General features: G+C 43.0%; 1 non-coding gene across 1 annotated transcript; it reads right to left on the bottom strand.

Moving 5' to 3' along the window:
* Positions 1–2192: 2192 nt before the first annotated feature.
* LOC143407678 (U6 spliceosomal RNA) lies at positions 2193–2298 on the bottom strand. Its single transcript, XR_013092420.1, has one exon. It is a non-coding gene; the product is annotated as a U6 spliceosomal RNA (small nuclear RNA).
* Positions 2299–5247: the final 2949 nt, after the last annotated feature.

A 5247-nucleotide genomic window follows, 5' to 3' on the forward strand; every position in this document is an offset into this window, starting at 1 on the left:
AGGCAGTGCCGGGGAGGAAGTGAGACCAGGCGCAGGGGCCAGGCCACCGTCTTTCTCCTCGCTTAGCTAGGCGCCCAGCCTGGCTGGGGATGGGAACTTCTTGTGACACTAGCTACCTCCTACATCCCTGCCCCAGGACCTTGGGGACCACAGGTGGGGAGTCGTTGACATGAGTCTCCCCTAGCCGCTGACCCTCAGCCCCGGGGTCTGCCCAGGGAGAGCTCTGTCTCCCAAAGGGTCAGGGGGCCCCTGTGACCTGCTGCTCCTTACCCACCGTCATCCTGGGCGAGCAAAGATCAGGACACCAGACGCTACTGAGAGTGACATCTCCTGAATGGGTGTCTGGGGACTTTGCCTCTGTCTCCAGGCCTCAGACACCGGATGATTCCTCCCAGAGACAGAAAATAACCCCACACTGCCCAAGACTTATTTTTAAGCCTTGGATTCTGAAATTTTCCTGCTGCCACCTTCTTTGTGAAACCAGTTTTTCAACAGAGACAATATTCCAGGAAAAAAAAAAAACCAACAACATGGAGTCAATCAAACCAAGCTGACACATCTGGTCCTCCAAGAGAAATCTGGTTTGGAGGGAAAACAGCCATTCTCAACTGGCGAAATAGTGAAGCTCTCTTGTCCTTATTTTGTGTAAGCAAAATAAATAATCTGATGTTAACTCATCAAATTATTTTTGATGAGTGCTTGGCTCATAGGAAAACTGATTCTGTTTTATGGAATGAAGTGTTACCTGATTTTAAAATAAAAAATGAAGCCAATTAGGATTGTTAAAAAAAAAAAAAACAGTCTTGAGATTCAACTTGAAGATACAATGGATTGGTTGAGCTTAAATGATAACAGCTGGTATGCAAATATCCAATAAGTAAGTATCTTCTTAGCTATCATTCAAGGTGTAATTTCTAACCAGAAGATTTTCTGCTCAAATTTACTCTGTTTATTGTCACCCAAATGCTCAAGGTTTCTCATGAGTTCGCTCACTGATGCTTGTAACTTTGGGCTCTAGTGATAAATCCTAGCCAGTGGTATGTTAAAGAAGTATGGAGCCATTTAATTTCTGTGACCTCACTGACAAGACCTTATATTTGAAAAGGTTTTCTGCTACCCATATTCTCATTTTGGCATAAGTATGGGCATCTAGAAATGGCCCTTCAGCTCATGGCCATTTGTAGGGGCACATCCTAGGTGAGGGCTGAGTGTGAGTGGGCATCCCCAGAGCTGTCACTCTCCTTTCTGATGATCATGTCAGCTGCTTTTCTCTGCCACACTATTCTACCATGATGTTCTGCCTCACCTCAGGGCCTGAGGAATGGAGCCTGCAGTTTGTGGACTGAGACTTCTGATACTGTGAGCCTCTGAATAAACTTTTCCTCCTCTACAATTGTTCTGGTCAGGTCCTTTAGTCATAGTGGCAAAAAAGCCGACTAAAACAGCTAGTGAGAAGTTAGGGTCAGAAACAAAGTTGGACAGACGGTGGTAACAACAAAGACAGCAGTTATCACTGGGTCACCTTACTCCTATAGGTGCCGACTTAGGTCCCATGATGGAAAGGGAGGGATGATCATCAGGGGTGCCACCTTTTGTTTACAAATGAAAGCTAGAACAGGGAGGCCAGTGGAGACAGGACCACATGTGACTTTCATGTGTCCTACATACTATGCTCGTTGTCGTGAGTGGTAAGTTGGCCAGACAGTCCGGGTGCAGAGTGCTGACTTCCACATCCCCAGTCTTTTTATTTTTTTTATTATTAATTTTATATATGGCAGCGGAATGCACTACAATTCATATTACACATATAGAGCACAGTTTTTCATGTCTCTGGTTGTATAAAAAGTATATTCACTCCAATTCATGTCTTCATACATGTACTTTGAATAATGATGTCCATCACATTCCACTATCATTTCTAACCCACTGCCCCCTCCTTTCTCCTCCCACCTCTCTGCACTGTCTAGAGTTCATCTATTCCTCCCATGCTTCCCCTCCCTACCCCACTATGAATCAGGCTCCTTATATCAGAGAAAAAATTCGGCATTTGTTTTTTGGGTTTGACTAACTTCATTAGCATTATCTTCTCCAACTCCATCCATTTACCTGCAAATGCTATGATTTTATTCTCTTTTAGTGCTGAGTAATATTCCACTGTGTATATATGCCATATTTTTTTATCCATTCATCTAAAAAATATGGAATACTTCATGAATTTGCATGTCATACTTGCACAGGGGATATGCTAATCTTCTCTGTATTCCAATTTTAGTATATGTGCACTTCCTCCAGCCACACCCCACCCGCCTCCAACCACCACCGAGTTGATCCCATCAGGGATTAATTCACTGTTTAGGTTAAGGCTATAACCCAATAATCTTTCCTCCAAATCTTCTTGCATTGTCTCACCTGTGAGCTTTTGGGGGATACGATGTCTAAACCACTGCTGAGAGCCATTAGCCAAGTAGGTATGACAATTTCCTTGCCAGCGTACCCCATGTTGCTTAGAGTAAGGACTCATGGTAAAATGGACTTGCCTTGGACATTTTGCAGTGACATTGCATGTAAGATGACCTTGCTCAAGGACCAGGGCGGATCGGAGGTTAGGGCGGATCAGGGTTTAGGGCTCTCCTTGGGTTTAGGGCCGTTCCAGGTTTAAGGTGTACCCTGCTGGGAATAGGGCGTATCCTGCTGCCTCAGGTGTGCCCACTCCTGTAGTTCCCCGTTGAGTTCTCCCGGGATTCAGAGAGTATTTCGGGCAGAGAACATGGATTTCCCCAGAACGTGTTTGTAGAGGGCCAGTGTGAGTTCGGGAATAAAGAATTGCTGTTTGAATCTACAAAGCTGTGAGTGGCTCGTGATTTTGTGCCCAGCCAGACTGCGGCAAACCACAACAGCCTGCTTCTTCAAATCCCTGGGATGATGGGATGGTTTAAGTGAATGAACCTTGAACAGGAGGTATCGTTTGATTGTGCCTTATTTTCCCCCTTATAATCCAAGCAAATATCAATGAGAATCCATTAAAGTTCTCTGAATTTTGAAGTTAGAATCTAGATCTCTCCCACCAGTACTGAACTCTCATAGTGCTCTCTTGTCAGCTGGTATCCAACCCACGTCCTCCAGGTGAGGTGTCTAAGCTTCCATCATCAATTCCTTTTGTTCAGAGCCTTGATAAACCCAAGGCTGCTAACAAGGGGAGAGCGGCTTCATTCCTGAATATTCTGTCCATTGCTAGGTTGCTTTTGTCTCTTCATCTCACGGACTCCATCTCTCTTCCTTGCTCTATATTTTACTTGATATTAAATCACTGTAATCTTTTCATACAAGTTTCTTAAAACATGTTACACTTGTGCTCCTACAGATTTTAATTCCTTACTGCCTGGCTTAGTCAGCACCAGCTGCCATAACAAAATACCATGAACAGAAATTTATAATCAAACAACAGAAATTTATATTCTCATAGTTCTAGAGGCTTAAGGTCAAAGATTGGGGGTGGTAACATAGTTAGATTCTGGAGAAGGCTCTCTTCTTGATTAGGGGTGTCTGTATTCTTCTTACATGGTCTTGTCATAGTGTGTGGTTGGAGGGAGAGGGAGAGAGGGGGGAGGGAGAGAAAAGGAAAGGGAGAGATTGAGATTGATCTTCCCATTCCTCTTCTTATTAGGTCACCATCCTATCAGATGAGATCCCATCTTTATGATTTCATATAGTCACATAGGGCTTCAACATATGAATTTGGTGGGACCATAGTTCAGTCCACAGTACTGCCCTTTTTCATGATACCCATTATCCACAGTCTCAGGCATTGGTGTGGTTCATTCCTTGTGATTTTAACTTGATCCTACTCCAAGTTGTTTATGCCCAGTCTTTATATTTTCTTCTTCATTTAGCACACATTTCAATTCACCATTTAAACCTACTACAGGGAGAGTGATTTATAGATTATCCTTGCTTTTGCCCCAGTTATGAAATTTTTACTTTACTAAAAATCTGGTGTCTTTTATTTTTGTTCAGAAAAGCAGGTCAGTATGGAATCCTCTGTCCCCCTTAAATAGTTTGCATGCATTGTTCTGTCTGGCCCCCCTAGCCTCAATCTTTCCTGCAGTTGCACAGGTACACCTGCATGCACTTTCATGTGAACTCTTGCCCTCTCTCCAGATAGCTTCTCTTTTTATAATCATTTGGGTTTCTGTTTAAAAGCTTCAGTGAGGTCTCAACTGAGCACTTACCTGTGGAAGTCAGTCAAATGACATTACATGTTTTATTTCTGATAACTAAGACTACTGTTACCTGCAGATAAGGAAACTAAAGCTGGAAAGGGTAAGAGATTTGTCCACAGTTGTTCACTTTCTGTCTTTCTTTTTTTTCTTTTGATAATGAGGATTTAACCCAGAACATTCAACCACTAAGTCATATCCCCAACCCTTTTTAATATTTTATTTAGAGACAGGGTCTTGCAGAGTTGCTTAAGGCCTTGCTAAATTGCTTAGACTGGCTTTGAAATTGTGGTCCTCCTGCCTCAGCCTCCTGAGATGCTGGGATTACATGAATACACCACTGTGCCTGACAAGTTGTTCAATTTCTGAGCCATAAAGAAAAGACTTTAATGGCAGGGGTGAGGCTCCAGGGTCCTGGAGACCAACTAGCCCTTCCTCCATAAAAAGCTGAACAATATGTCATTTGGCTTTCATCTTTTCACAGTCCTTTGAAAGGACTCCCTTCTTTCTGTCTTTACTTCCTTGACAAAACCTGTCTCATAGTGTGTTGGGATCAGTATGAGAATGGTGACCAAACTACTTGGCCAGATATAGGGTTACCAGACCTAATAAAAATGCAGAAATACAGCTAAATTTGAGTTTTACAGTTCCCCTATTTTCCCCATCATATTACAAGACAGATTTTGTCAAAGAAGTAAAGACTGAAAATAGGAAAGAGTTCTTCAGAAAGGACTTTGAAAAAATGGAAGCCAGATGACCCATCCTCCATTTTTTTATGAGGAAGGGGCTAGTTTACCTCCAGGCCTCTTGGAACTCCACCCCTGCCACTCAGGCCTTCTCTTTGTGGCCTGATAACCAATAAATATATTTTAGAATCAATATGTCCCATGCTGTGTGTGGAATATGGACTCCTCTGTCCCCATTAGACATTGTGCATGGATCATTCCTTCTGGCTCCCATTTCCTCAATCTTACCTGCAGTTGCACAGGTACACCTGCATGTACTGTGTGCAGTGCTAAAACATTATTTG

Source organism: Callospermophilus lateralis, chromosome 9, assembly GCF_048772815.1.
Source record: "Callospermophilus lateralis isolate mCalLat2 chromosome 9, mCalLat2.hap1, whole genome shotgun sequence".
Lineage (NCBI taxonomy): Eukaryota > Metazoa > Chordata > Mammalia > Rodentia > Sciuridae > Callospermophilus > Callospermophilus lateralis.